Source organism: Solea solea, chromosome 10 (genome assembly GCF_958295425.1).
Source record: "Solea solea chromosome 10, fSolSol10.1, whole genome shotgun sequence".
NCBI lineage: Eukaryota > Metazoa > Chordata > Actinopteri > Pleuronectiformes > Soleidae > Solea > Solea solea.
In genome coordinates this window covers 14,778,779-14,787,027 of record NC_081143.1, presented here as the reverse complement: position 1 = coordinate 14,787,027, position 8,249 = coordinate 14,778,779, and positions in this window count along the sequence as shown.

Here is an 8,249-nt window from a genome sequence, read left to right as displayed (position 1 = left end):
CTTTTCCTCCCTTCCTCAGAGCCAGGGTGTAACCAAGACTACTTGTCAGTTACTCAAATCTCCTCTAAAAGGCAGCGACAGATAGTAGGTTTTCTTGAACAATAAAACTGTCTGTTGGATATTTCTGAACCCTGGAGAGGAAGCACTACTCCCTGCAGGGTGGAGAGACGATTCATAGAGCCCCCACCCATAACACACACACACACACACACAAAGAGTACATGCACTCACACACCGCTGCGCACACAGAACACATGAGGCACACACACACACATACGCCCCACAAGTTGCACACAGCAGCTACATTTGAAGTCTTTTTTCATGGTCTGACTCCACCCTTCTCCTACAAGAATAGGTAATTGTGTTGTGGGGGGAATTATCTGATCTAAACATTATTCCAATTCAGTTCTTAATAACTGTATAATTTCCCTCAAGCCTGTCCTGTTCACCCACTCCACTGTCCACACTAAAGAAAACTAAAGAAAAAGAAAGAAAAGTTAAGAGTTTTGAATCACTGTGCAGCAGCGTTCAGGTTTCAACCTGCCACTGTACATTTCCTTTCAAAGTACTCATTTACACATAAATGTGTACTGCGCACATATGTGAAACACATATACAACACTACATAAATGCAACTGGTGTCAAGGTTGATTAGAGACGTGTGTGGTTTATCTTGTGCTGTTTATATTTAAAGGAGCTGTATGCAAGATATTTATTTTACTAAGACACAAAATGACCATGATATGTCATTTTTAGATCGGTCTCCGGGGAGACGGTGGAGAGGAGATTTATTCTTAATTTTGAATGCAGTAGTTTTAAACTCCAGTTGTTACACATAGCCCCTTTAAAGCTTCTTCAGTCTGTCTTGTGTCGGGATTTGGTTTTCTAATTATGTATTCCTAACTTCATAACAAATGTATTTTATAGGTTAGTAGGAACAACAGTTTTCATGACGTTTAAAGGGGCTACATGTAAGTCTAATCATACGTAAATATATATTTTAATGCCAATTAAATAACAGATCATCACATGACTAAAACTGAGACCTTAAGCAACCTCATCCTCCAGACTTGCATATAAATTGGAGTCGGGTCAGATTTTCCATGGATGATCTAAAGGATGTGAGGTTGAGCATGCTGTAAACATCAGTGGCTGCAGTGAGGAGACATTTTGTACCTCACAAATGTGCGTCTTGTCTGCGAGTACAATACTGCGATTGGACTGCAGTTTAGCTCTAGCCCTTTCTCTTTTGGAACTTCAGAGAAACGTCTTAGACATTCTAGAACAGAGGTCAAGTGCATTAGATGACAGTGAGAGACACATGGTTGAACTCTGCTGACCAAAGACAAATTTAGAGCCACGTTCACACAGAGTGATTGCTGCTATGAGATTTAAGGATTCAGAATGTGTATTTTGTATGCACATTATATCATGTCCTGTGAGGACAACATAAGATGTTATGTAGTCTTATCATTATTTCATCAGTCTCATCATTAAACAAATATATTGTAACAGTTCACAGTGGTTCTTAGTCTTTTCTTATTGTTTTTATGTCATTTCAGATCCTGCCCTCTAATGCAATCAGCTCATTCTCCTCACCTGTTGATCCCCGCCCCTTCTCCTCACCTGCAGCTCATTAGCTCCCCTGTGTATATATATATATATACCAGCTCGCTTTCACTGTACCTCTGCCAGATTGTCATGTGTGCCAGGCTCTCCTGCACTTTCCTGAACTGTTTTGTGTTCGCACCCCTGGTTTCTTGCCTTTTGTTTGCCTTGTTGCTCTGACTCTCTGGTATTTTTGACCCCTGTCTGTTTTTCTGACCTCCTTTGCACTGATTTCTGCCTCTGTCATGCTTCTGGGTTCTTCTCTGCCAGTACACTTCACATATATACCCTCTATATAGAAAACTGTGCTCGAGGTACACAGGGACTCACAGCAGGACTACGTGTGGATACAGGTAAGGTCCTTATCGAGTCCTCCATCTCACCTTGTGAGTCTGGAGTTAAACAAACAGCACGTGCTATAGTAATGTAACTGACGCACATGTTTTCTGGCTGAATATTCTCCCTGTAGATCCCACAATTTAGAAAGAAAACAATTATTGTTTCACACTCACATGAAGAAATCAACAGTTTGTGTATTCTTAAACACAACGTAGCCCGGTGGTCAACAAACTGCAGGCATATAATGTCACAGAAGATATTATCTATAGCCAGCCTATTCAAATGGTGGCCTGCGGGCCACATGTGGCTCTTAGTGGCTCTGCCATTGGTCGCTCCAGAAATGCTGGGGAAAAAACTAGACGCAGCACTTTTCACTGTCCCTCAAAGATTCCGACGTACATTTCTACAGTAGAACTGGCAATGAATGCAGCACTCTGTGTAGCCTGATAGATTAGCATTGATATTTCTTTTGTATTCTGTTAAATGCACTTTGAGAAGTCCGAGGATCATATGTGACAAATATGTATCTTATTTCAAAGACGAAACAAATACTGCTGCTAATATAGTGCACCTTTTTGATTTCATGCACTTTGAGTGACACCTACTATGGCAAACTCATTTTAAAGAGAAACAATAGTTTCAGCTAATACTGTACATTTCTTTTTGTTTTTCTGCACTTTTCATTGTGCCCTCCATCCATTTGTGCTGGTTTTAAATGTGTCATCACCTGCTCCTCACTGGCTGTGGAAAATGTCTGGCCCAGCTAAAATTCTGCGTTTGAAAAATGTGGCGCAACTGAGTTTGTACTTGAGTAGCCCTGATCTGAAGGGTCTTCAAGACTGCAGTCAGACTGTGTCATGTAGAATGTGTCATTTTTTTAATTAAAAAACAAGTACACAGACCAAGTACCATTTTTATTTATAATACTCTGTACAGCAAGTCCCAAGCCTATAGCAGCATTTTAAGAGCCAGTTTTAACCAGGTCCAGAGGTCCCACATTATATCCATTTTATATTCTCTGTGCTGGCTCTTGTTAAAATTCAGAATTCAATCTAAAATAATCATTATCACATGTTATTATCATTATTATCATTATTATTATTATTATTATTATTATTATTATTATTATTATTTGAAAAGAAGCCAATAAAGTGATGCTACTAACTGAGGAGAAATATGGTCTCTTTTCCTGGTTCGTGTCAGAACGTAAGCTGTATTTTTCTTAAAGACTTAATCGTGCAGCTTGATTATAAGGAATTACAATAATCAGGCAAAAGACAAAGGACTTGTGTAAGTTAAAAAAAAAAAGGTTGGATTAATGACAGTTTCACTGGAGGCAAGGGCGAAGCCATCCGGACATCATTAGATTCCCCAAGAATATGTGTGTTAATGGGGTGTGGTTTTGAAAGGTATGTTTGTGACACACCCTGTCTCATGTCATGTTCTATATAAAAATGCTGTGTTACTGAAATGAGGTCTACATTTTCAGTTGATTGACTGACTGATATCGGTCATTATATTGAGTTGTCACAGCTCACAGCTGACGTCCTGTTTCGTGCACATGGTTATTTGGTCGGATGTATTCCACCGCAGGTCAACTACATGAATCACTTCATGACATTTTAGATGTTGCCATGAGGCAAAAATCAAAACAAACCCTGCTCTGATTCCCCTTCTATTTGAAGATTACGATGCCAGAGATGACATTCAGAGGTGCAGCCTGTAGAACAAAAAAAATCCCCAATATGAACAATTACACAGTTTGTTTTTGCAGGTTTGTGTGTGGATATAACATACGGACTGAGACAGAAGTTATTGTTCACCAAGGAGACGTTATTATACAATAACAGGATCAGAGTGAGCTGTGTTATAGTGTAACTTGTGTGCCGTTATGACACAAACACACACGCTGTGTTCAAACCCCATGCCGGCCAAAAGAAAGAGAAAGATAAATGACAGATCATAATCTTGTTCTATCTCACTCATATTTTTTTATAGCCTAACCGATATCTGTCATATGTCTCATCTTTCAGAGCTGGAAATCAATGAGAGATGCTAAGAGTGTGTTATTCAAGCTGTTAAGAAGAATTTATTTAAGAGGATTAAATACACACAAGTCATAAATGTCTTGCACAATTTTCCCCCGTCTCTGATCCTCTCATTGTTTTTCTTAGAATTTGGCCATCTTACATGTCTACAGGCGGGAAACGGAGACATCAATACAGACTTGTTGCATTTATGATCAATGTAATCAAGCATATCGGCCTGCAATCAAAACTGAATTTAATAACAAAGAGGCTGGCAGAGCGCAAAAAAGAGAAGGTGTGTCTCCTGTCTTTATTATAAATAGACGACTCCATAGCACCTGTGATGCTGGTTGCTGAAAAACATCATTTAGTTGAAGCTTCTTGTCGGTTCTTGTTTTTCTGTACGTGCGCTGCAAAGACACGACTCATCACTAATTGCAAACAAATGCGCTAGTGTTGTGTGAGTGTGAGTGTGAGAGAGTCTGCGTACACCACAGTAAAAAGCAGCAGCAGGGAGGTTCACTGACTTGTCACCACATCACTCTCCGACAACAACAGCCGATGTGCCAAAATGTGTGTAGCATGTTGTACCGGTTGTGTGGCTGTTTGTGTGGGAATCTTGCAATTTGTCACTGATGTCCACAGACACCTGGAAACAAACAAACAAAGAAAAAGGAGAAAACACAGCAGTTTACCATTTATAGATATTTCCTCAGCAAAGAGTACATGAGGAATTATTTTCATTTGGCAAACGTATAGCAACACGATTATATGAATTGTTATTTGTCATTACCACAAAATAAGCATAATCATATTTATATCAGGAGCCGGGTCAGCTCGGCAGAGGCGGCCATTTTGGACCGCCATGTTTTTACAATAGCCCTCAGTGGACAAGCTAAACATCTTTTGAGTTGTAAAGAGTGAAGTGAGGAATATTCAGCTGCAACTTGAAACTTCACCAATGAATGACATTTAGCATAACACATTTCCAGTCCAGTTTTAGAAAGCAACACAGTGCGGTTACTGCCACTTCCAAAAGTTTAAAATGAATGTAACCAGGAACTGTGCTTGGAAAAATATTGAGTTGTTGAAGGCATTCGACACTGTTGATCATACATTTTTTTTATTAAAACATTATTAGCTATTGGCATATCAAACCAAGCTACTATACTTGGTTTGTTGACTATCTATCAAACCCAGAGTGTGTCCAAATGGCTGGCTCCACCTCCTCTTTTCTTCAGATGTGCCTTAAGGAGTGCCACAGGGATCAGTCTTAGGACCCATTTTATTCTCTATTTATATCAAACACCATGTACCATTTTTAATGCCGATGATACATGACTCTATTGCCACTAGAAAGGTTTTAAATTATTGGAAATCCTAAACTATTGCCTATTATAATTTATTGTTTGTAATCTGTTTTTTGAACTTGTATTTACTATGATGTGTGTTGCTGACCTCTTGGACAGGTCGCCCTTGTAAAAGAGATCTCGATCTCAATGGGACTTTATCTGGTTTAATAAAGGTTGAATAAAAAGAAAAATGTTTTTTCACACTGTATATTTAAAGTGTTAGGGTAAACCCAGAACTCAAAATCCAAAACACTTTAAGTCCAGTTTCTACTAATTAAATATTTCAGTTAAAAAAACCAAAAACTTTTATATTAAACAGGTAATTTTCAATTTATTACCAGAACTAAGAAAAAAACAAATACAGTATTGAATATAAATAAGCGTGCCTTTATATGGAGGGATATATACTGTAGGTAATATATATATATAATGGGTACTATTTGTAGATATACGCTTCTCTGAATGACGCATGAATTATTAATTGAGTAAAAATGTGAGGTCTTCATTCTGTATTCATAGGCCTGATCGTGTGACAGAGTGAATGTAGCTGAACAATGCAGCGCATGCCAGAGAAAACTTTAGGCGTGCAAGTGATGATTTCTCACAGAGGGTGTGATCTTCCCCTGGGGGGGTCAAGCTCTCTTAAAAACGGGGCCACACCCAGTGCTGATACATAATTATCACAAAGAGACTCAACGTGATCAAAAAGAGACTTCCGCGGGAAAACATTAACACAAGCAAACACGTGTGGTTTCTTCACACTCAGTCATTTTGCATGTGTGACTCCTGCTCTTAAGTAGGAGGGGCGAGGAGGATTTTACACGTCTGTGCCCAGAGGCACATCAATTTATTTTCTGTATGTGCCTTATTGTACATTTCTGTGGCAACTGTGATGTATTAGAACCATGGCAGACGACTGGCAGCCATTTTTTTTTTTTTAATTTAAGGAACGAAAGATGATCTTTTGTGTATGAGGGGCAGATGACATAGACTTTTCTTCCAATGCATTAAGAGTGTTTACAGAAATGCTATGGTTTACTTGTTCACAAAAAGCATGACATTTCCCTCTGAGCAGCCTCCTCTTCTTCACGTCCTCAGAGACAGATTTGTATTATTTGTGTCATCGACGTCGTGTCCTTTCAAAAACTGCGCTCCTCCCAATGCAGACGCCGCACACACACATTCACAGACACACATTCACAGACACAGAGTCTTTGCTGTCTCTCAAACTTACTGGTCGAGACACACGGACACACACCGAGACTCTGTCAGAGGTTTCATCCTGTAAAAGTTTATTTTTCTCCGTTGACGCCAGGTGTTTGCTCAGGGTGGGAAATATTCAGTTTCGCTCAGACCTTGACATTTCACTGTAAACTGCCTTAAGATAATGTATATTCATAATTTGGTGCCATTTAAATACACATATTTGTACTCAATAAAATCCTTTTTAGTGAAGGTAAAACAAGATTAGTGAGCATTTAGTTATTTTCTCTCTCTCTCAGAGCAAATTAATGACAAAAAAGGATTCTCTTTAACTCTAACTGTACATTAATACATGTATTAGCAAAATGGTAGCGTAATAAAAATGATGGTGAAGATTTTAAACATTACAAGAAGACCTTAAACCTGTAGCCTTTGTGCTTTGTTAGTAAAAGCATATTGAAGTGCTGCAATTAGCATTGAACTGAATGTACAGCAGCTTCACAGCAGTAGCCAGGGGTCACAGTAGATTTACGGCTGCAAGAAAACAACACTGCGTGTGCGCACACGTTCACTGAGTTGTTCGGGACATCAATTTTGTCTTCCAAATAATGTTCACACGTATCATTGTGAAAGCCACCAATGTGTGCCCAATCTCCAAAAATCATTTCTATTGTTGTAATATATAGATTGTGAGAGTAAAGTACTTTACTACATTGACCACTGGTATATATAATACACGCTGACGAAACATGTTTTTCTTGCATGGGGTAAAATCTGCACTGAAAATGAGAACAGGACATATTCATGAACTGTGAATTTCTCTGTGAGATGAATAAAGTATCTATCTATCTATCTATCTATCTATCTATCTATCTATCTATCTATCTATCTATCTATCTATCTATCTATCTATCTATCTATCTATCTATCTATCTATCTATCTATCTATCCCAAACACAATGTAGTCAATAAAAAAAACAGACACTTAGTCTTAGCACTTGCATGCAACCTGCCCCTCTTCCCCCACAGGCTCCCCCTCTCATCCTCACTCTCTCTCTATCTGAATTCAAACCCTGGTGCTTTGATCCTCTGAGAATCATTCGTTTGGGTCAATGTAAACGTAATCCAAGACCTCTGATGCTTGTTCTGACTTTCAGCTCTTACCAGGGGAACATGGATGAGGGGCTGATTCCACTGCACCACGCCTGCACACCGGCCATTAACGTGAAAATGCTCTACGATGTAGAAATTGCAAGGAATGAGAGGTATTTATGATTTATGATCACGACTTACTGCGCTTGAGATTTGACTTTGCTGAAAAATGTACACAATGTTTCAAATTTCCAATAAGGTGCACACCAACTTTGAACTTTGCCCTCTGAATGACTGACTTGGCTGACATCATCAAGGATTAAGGTAAATGATAAGTAACAATGCTACCTTAACTCTTTATGATAACCATGCCAAACAACTGATAAGTGTTAAAGTAAAAATCCACTAAATATAAGATGAAGAAAACACTTTTTAAAAGCACAGAAACGAAAACAACATTGGTCTCTTTGCAGATTTAGTCAGCGTTGCATTCAAAAGTCAGTTTCCATCATCAAAAATGGGGCTCAAGTTCTTGTATTGACTTACAATATCAACCGTTGTACTGTTAATAAAGCAGATGCTGGGGCAGCTGTAGCTTTGTTATAGTGCTTATGCCTGGTCATGTTTG